The 7724-nt window shown below is 36.6% G+C and overlaps 1 long non-coding RNA gene across 1 annotated transcript; it reads left to right on the top strand.

The window, feature by feature from the left end:
* The first annotated feature begins 3154 nt into the window (after positions 1 to 3154).
* On the top strand, positions 3155 to 5579 carry LOC121245202. Its single transcript, XR_005936586.1, has 3 exons — positions 3155 to 3274; positions 3370 to 3471; positions 5322 to 5579. It is a non-coding gene; the product is annotated as an uncharacterized LOC121245202 (long non-coding RNA).
* The last annotated feature ends 2145 nt before the right edge of the window (positions 5580 to 7724 follow it).

The following is a 7724-nucleotide window of genomic DNA, read 5'->3' as shown; positions in this document are numbered from 1 at the left end:
TCAAAAATACCCAATCTCCTAATTCAAAGCTCCTTTCAGATATATATATATATATATTTATCTACAAAGAACTTCAATCTTTCTCTGGCTTGATTCAAATTATGCTTCTACTCTAACATGAGTTGCTCCCTTGTCTTCAGTTGTTCATCCATAGCAGCATTAGTTGTTATCCTTGAAACATAGGACAACAACTTGGGAGGAGCATAGCCATACAAGGCTTCAAAAGGAGTCATTTTAGTTTATGAATGGCTAGTGGTGTTATAACACCACTTAGCCATAGGAAGCCACAAACTCCACTTCTTAGGCTGAGACCCCACATAACGCCTTAAATACCCTTCAAGGCATATATGCAAAGCTTCAGTCTTCATATCTGTTTGTGGATGATAGGCAAAGATGAAAGCTAAGGTAGTACCTTGCAACTCAAATAATTCCTTCCAAAATTTGCTAGTGAATATTGCATCTCAGTCAGAAATTATGGTTTTAGGCATCCCATGCAATCTAAACACTCTTGAGAAAAACACTTGGGCCACCTTGGTTGCAGTATAAGGATGAAGCAAAGAGAAGAAATGTGCATGCTTTGTCAATTTGTCAACCACAGAAAATATTACACTAGCACCATGTGATAAAGGCAAGCCTTCTATAAAATCTATAGAAACATAAGACCATGGACTAACTGGGACAGTAAAAGGTTGCAGAAAGCCAGCAAGATATACAATTTCATATTTTGTAATCTGATAAGCATCACATTCTCTCACCATTTTCTTGATGAACCCAAGCATTCCATGCTAGTGAACATCCATCTTGGCCCTAAAGGTATCCTAAAGGAATGGTAGCACCACAATCCACCCAGACGCGGCCATCATAAATGGTTCGTGCGATGGCGACAGAGGCAATGTCCAGCTTAAGGGTTAGCGTGGATTTGTTGCAACACTTTCTACTTAAAGTCTGAATCTGGAATCATAGCAAATCTTCGTTTACTCAATAGAAGCCCTTGCTGTAATGAATCATGCTTGACTACTTGCCCTCCCTTCTGAAGCTTTGTGCACAAGTCTTGAATCTCTTGAGGTTGAGTATAACTTTTCTTGAGTTCATCAATCCAAAGTGGGGTGGGAAATGAAATTACTGCGAATGTCCCTTCTTCCTCTTCCAGCTTCCTTGACAAAGCATCGACAACTTTATTCTCTGTCCCTTTCTTATAATCAATGAAAAAATCATATTCCATCAATTTAGTCACCAACTTCTGATGTAACTTATTAACCACTCTCTACTCTAGTAAACATTTGAGGGCTTGTTGGTCAGTTTTAATTTTAAAAGACTGGCAAAGGAGGTATGGCCTCCATTTTTGTACAACTTATACAGGAGCCAACAATGCTCTCTCTTAAGTTGATAACAACAAAGCTTTGCCCTTGAGGGCCTTACTAAAATATGCAATGGCTTGACCCTCTTGCATTAACACAGCTCCCAACCCACCACCACTTGCATCACATTCAATTGTGAAAGGTTTAGAAAAATCTGGAAGTCTCAATCTAGGTGGTTGTGTAACAGTTCTTCAAATTTTGGAATGCTTCAACAGCTATAGCAGTCCACTCAAAGCCATTTTAAGTAGGTTAGTTAAGGGTGTTGCAATCATGTCATATAATCTTTTATAAACTTCCTATAGTAGCCTGTGAGGCATAAAAAGTCCCTGAGGGACTTCAAATTATGTGGCACAAGCCAATCTAGCAGAGCAAATATCTTAGATGGACTAGTTTTAACCCCTTCTCCTGATATCAAGTGGCCCAGATAATCAATTTCTGTAACTCCAAATTTACATTTTGATCCTTTGGCAACAAATGGTGCTGTCTCAGAACCCCTAATACCAATTGCAGATGCCTTGCATGCTCACTGAAATCTTTGTTGTATACTAAGATATTATCAAAGAAGACAAGAACACATCTTCTCAAGAAAGACTTAAAGATATCATTCATCAAACCCTGAAATGCAGCAGAAGACTTAGTGAGCCCAAAAGGTATCACTAAAAACTCATAATGACCTTCATATGTTATAAAGGTTGTCTTGAAAATATCCTCCTTTTTTACTCTATTTTGGTGATAACCAAATTTTAAGTCCAATTTCAAAAAATCTTTGCCCCAAACAACCATCTAGGAGCGTCTATCACAATGATAGGAAATTTGTCCTTAATGGTCTGGTCTGCTGGTTTAAGGCCTTATAGTCCACACATAGCCTCCAACTCACATCATCTTTTCTTACTAGCAACACAAGAGAGGAAAATGGATTTTGACAAGGCCTAGCTACCCTTGACATCAATAATTCTTATACAATTTTTTCTATCTCAATTTTCGATAATGAGGATACCTGTATGACCTTACTAAGGTGGGAGATATGCCCTCCTTAGGTTAATTTGGTGATCACAACTTTTGTTTGGGAGAAGTCAAGCAAGTTCTTCAAACACGTCTTGGAATTCATCAAAATTTCCTTCATGCCTTCATATTGATTATTACCACCATTACCATCTCTCCCCTTGGTGAATCAATTGCAATACCCATCCAGATTTCCTCAAAGATGCATACTTGAAAAATTGACTTCCATCCTTGACTGTACTGTGCCCAAAACATAAATCTTGCAAACTGATCTCCTTACTACACCATTGGAACTTCATTGTCATTTGTAAGAAGTCCCACATAATTGGGCCCAAGGTTTTGAGCCTTTGAACCACTAGAACTATATCACAACCTTTGTAATACCCGAATCCAACTACGTAGATGCTTACGTTATTTATTAATTCTTTAAGTTAAATATTTTTAGAAAAATTTTTTATTATTTTATTATTTTATTTTAAGATGGGTGTGCTTTTATTTTTATGTGGGTCATTAAAATAATTCAAGGGCATGATTTTTAGACCTTACAATATTTTCTTTTAAGTCCTTTAATTTTTCATTTATTCAAGAAATGACCCAAACTCTCTCCACCATTGGATGAGTAGGTGAGGGAAATATCTTCCAATGCTTAATCTCCACCATTCATCTCCCTAACTTATGGGACAAGTTTTGACTAAAGCTATTGACCCCTTTCTCCCTTGGACCCGTAGGCTTCTAAGGCAAGCAATTATATTCTTTTTTCTTTCCTTGCACTCATCGGCTTCTAAGGTAAAAAAGAAGAGAAATCTCTCAAGCCCTCACCCGTGCGCCTACCTCCCATTCTCTCCCATTCCATTCTTCTTCCAATCTCAAGTCAAGCATCCATTTTTCTTTCTTCTCAAGAAAAAAATAGCAAGGTAAGAGTACCATCAACCTTCTTTCTTGTGTATTTCAAAACTTAGTCATGATTTAATCAAGTGGGTTTTTCTTTTGTTGACTGTTGATGCTTCAGTTTTGGACTTCCAGCCAAGGGGTTCGTGTGCCCTCTATTTCCCTAAGCTGAACCTACCTTTTCCCTTCTCCATTTTCATGTTTTGGGAAGGATTCACCAAAGGTAAAAACTCTAGCTTGACCCACACGATTTTAGTTGATTTTTGGAGAGCCATTGAGTTGTTTTAGCTTGTATCTTAATTTTAGTTATTACCTATGTTGTTAATAAGCATGAATGCTCTGTTTTTTGCTCAAACCGAGTGCGTTGAAGCAGTTTTGCTATGTATTTTACTGTCACTCGAAATTGGTATTTTTCTATTTAACTTGGTTAGTCATAAGTGATATTAATTGATCTTTTGATATATATATATATATATATATGTTGATGTTGCGTGTGTTGTGTTGAGGCCTGGTTGGTAACTTGTTATTAGGATGCTAGAGGATTGGTTTAAAGGGTTTTCCTTGTAATTTTATAGCTTGCTACTAAAGTGTATTAAATGAGTAAACTACATTCTTGGGTGTTTAAAGTTTTCAAGTTTACTTAATGGGTTTAACCTAGCTGTCTTATGCTATGTTTAACCAAATAATTATGCTTTAACAAACTTCGTTGATTCCAATGTCACTAGATTTATGGTATGAATTTGGTATTAGAAATAGATGATTATTTATGCATGTTATACTACTATGTGTGAGCTGTCCAGCAAGCATAATCCCATGTATATACCCTATTTCGATGACAAGTGAGCCTTTCTAATAGGGGACGGGTAGCCATTCAAAAAGGGCATGTCTTTCTAAATTGATTAGCTTGTCCTAGATGCCCAATATGTCCTAAGCCCCCGTTACTAACCAAATTTCCAGATATTGAGCCTTTATCTCCATTAATTTCAAAGTAAGCCTAAACCCAATAAACTTTGTTAAGCCTATAAGTCCTCAACTACCTTTCCATATAAAATACCCAAGTGGCCTCTCATAGACAGCTAACATGCTTTAGTATTATTTATGTGATTCTTGTAAAGGTTAGACGAGAGGTTAGTTAATTGAGATAATGCTAAGTGAGAAGGGCTTTAGGAAAACACTTTAATTCTAGATTAGAATTAAAGTGAGCGTGTAAGGGTGTCGTTAGTGAAGCTTAAAGTGAGATGAATATTAATATGGTTATTCCATTTCATTGAATATGAGTTTATTTTCAAGTTCAAAGGAAACCACTAGTAAAGCTCGCAGGTAAGTAGCTATGACCACCTTACACAAAATTCTCTTATGAAAGAATGTCTCTCTCTCTTTTCAAATGTTCTTCTAAAGAAATAGTAAATTTATATATTATGTACAACCCTTTCTTGGTAGCCCTTGTTAAGCACCCTATTGATTATAATTGTGTGTATGTGTATAAGGTAATGCATCATGAGATTTTCATACATACTCTCTCTTAAATAACTACGCCTTACTTATATGTAGTATGACATGAAATGCTCTTTTTCAAAGAAACATATATGCATTTGGATTAAGGAAAGATAATGAAAACGTTTGACTGCAAAGAAAGGAAAGAAATGAAATGAAGGCTAAGATATGAAAGGGCAGATTGCAATGCCAGGTAAGTAGTACTGGTAGTGCACCCAATGCTGCCCCATGAAAAGGATTCCCAACCTGTGGCCACAGGTGGAATCCAGGTCTAAAAGGCCGCTAATCCCAATACACAGGGCATAATAATGTGTACCGGCCAAAGAAAGTGAAATATAAAAGTAAAGTTATTTCTTAAAATATTTATGCCTGAAAGTATTGCTTATTTCTTAAATGTGTATGCATGAAGGTATGGTTTATTCCTTAAACTATTTATGCATGAAAACATTGTCAATAATTAGTAAATGTTTATGTATGCATGTTTTCAAAAGAGAAAATTATGTGATTAATAAGGTAACAGCATGTTGTACTGCTTACTAAATATTAGACTCACTTTGCGTTTATGTTTTAAATGTTCAGGTATTGATGAAGAGGTTGTGGAGCCGGGCACTACCGAGGAGGAAGGGGCCGATGCTTAGTGGTCCCCTGTCGGTTTGACCCTTTTGATGATAATGGTTTATGCTTTTTATGTTTTAGGATGGGTCCTGTGTTGGGATGTTTTGTTGAATTAACTTGAAGACAATGTATCTTTTGGGTATGATATAATTTTTATGGTGGGGCGATTGTAACTGTGTAACTTCTATGGTTGGGTGATGGTAATCCCCCCATACGTTGACTTAACACATTTTTGTATGTATTGTAGGGATTGAATTCCTTCTTGTTTAGAACTATTTATGTTTTGATGAATGACTGAGACTCTGAGAGTCTTTTATGAAAAATGTTGAACAGATTGTCTATCAAGTGTTTCTTTTTTTTAAACTAGAAGTGCAGAGTACATGCGTGACATGTTCATGCATATCCCTTATTACCTTCGTAAAAAAAAAATGTAATACTAATAACAAGAATAATAAGGTATGCACATACATATATAATAAGGAAAGAACAGGTAAAGGGTCACGGCCTCGTCCTAGGTTAGGGCGGGGTTGTGACAGCCTCCTAGCCATGTCGACATGTGAAAAGACATAGGACATCTATTCCCTTACAGCTTGATACTGACTTGTTCACACCTTCCAAAACTTAACAGTTTTTCCCCATTGGCCAACTTCACTTGCAGCCTAGGACCTTCCTCCACCTTCAACCCTGCTACTATGGCTACCAAGGGATTCAAGAAGTTGTGGGTATTCCCTGAATCTACTAGTATAACCATTGACTTTGTTTCAATCATTCACATTAATCTCATAGTGTTAGAGCTAGGAGAACCAAAAATAGCATGTATTGATATTTATAAGTTTTCCTCCTCCTCCTCTTCCACCTATATCTTGCTTCTTTAATTTATTTTCACATTTTCCATGTTATGGCCCCTCTTCTTGAACTACATTTTCATCAATTTGCAAAAGATAAATTCTTGCGTTCTTACACACATGGCTAGGATTCCAATTCTCTTCACAGTGGTAATATAACCATTTTCTTCTCTTTTCATTCATATGAGAAGAAGATATTTTCCTTTCTTCCCAAAAGTTTTTTGAAACTTCTTCCCATATCTTCACTACCTTCCCCACTCGACATAACAGATCTCAAAGCCCTTCTAAAACTCCAAATGTACTCTTCTTGGATCTTTTCAAGCCCAAATACTTGACTTAGATTGATGGGATTGAGCATCCTCACTGGCAAATGAATCTCATCCTTCAGTCCATTTAAAAAACATTTCAATTTATGCTTTTCAGACAAACCCTTAAGCCTATTTGACAAACATTCGAACTATGCATTATAGGCAACCATAGTTGATGTTTGTTTAGACCTTGTTAAGGCTTCCATAGGGTCATCGTAGGCTGTTGGACCAAAGCTCTGCAAAGCCCTCACAAAGGGGTCTTGCCCTGTGAACAATCCACTGTCAGCCACATCTTGATACCAGATAAGGGCCTCCCCTTCCATATGGTAAGATGCCATCAACAACATTTGGTGAGGTGGTGTTTAATGCAAATCAAAGTACTCAGTTACTTTGAAAATCCACCTTGCCAGATTACTTCCATCAAAGTGAGGAAATTCTAGCCCCACACCTCTTGGTATACAATTTCTATCATCTTGACTAACCATACGAGAATCTTGCAAGGAGACACGTGATGATGCTACGCTAATGTATGAATCATATCATTCAATTGATCTAACCTGTCCATGATCGAATGAATGGATTGTTGCTGATCATCAACTGCCTCTGAATTGCTTCTTGTTTCTTCTGGGTATTCTCCTTATGCACCTTCAAAGCCGTAGACCTTATGCCTTCTTCCATGGAGAGTATCGACCTCTCTGACACCAATGTTACGTATCAAGATCCAGAAAACAAGAAAGAATGTAAAGAGAGAATTGAAAGAATGAATCTTGGAGCTTTATTCAAATCAAGAATGAGGAATTATTCGAGGTAATTCTAACCTCCATAATCTACCTTCAAGCTAATCAACACCTTCACAATTTCTCCCCCTCTATATATTTATATCAACATAAATACAAAGGACATTCCAAAAGAAGAAGACCTCAATGCACCGTATTGCTAATGAAGAATACCCTCAAAGCTCCATATAACTTACAAAACACTTATAGAAATTACAAAACACCATGTTTCATTTACACTACACTCACCCTTACAATATTCAAAACGACGTGTTTCACTAATTCTAAACTTTCCGTTTTGTCTTCAGCTTCCCAACTGTCATTTCCTTCTCAAGTCCTTACCACGTCCATGACATGCACACATTATTCAAATGGCATAATTTGATTTGTAATATTTAAATTTTAAAACTTATTTTCAAAGTCAAATTATGCTATGTG

Source organism: Juglans microcarpa x Juglans regia, unplaced genomic scaffold (assembly GCF_004785595.1).
Source record: "Juglans microcarpa x Juglans regia isolate MS1-56 unplaced genomic scaffold, Jm3101_v1.0 JmScfU0001, whole genome shotgun sequence".
Taxonomy (NCBI): Eukaryota; Viridiplantae; Streptophyta; class Magnoliopsida; order Fagales; family Juglandaceae; genus Juglans; species Juglans microcarpa x Juglans regia.
The sequence above is the reverse complement of the archived record's forward strand: the minus strand, read 5'-3'. Positions and strand labels throughout refer to the sequence as shown.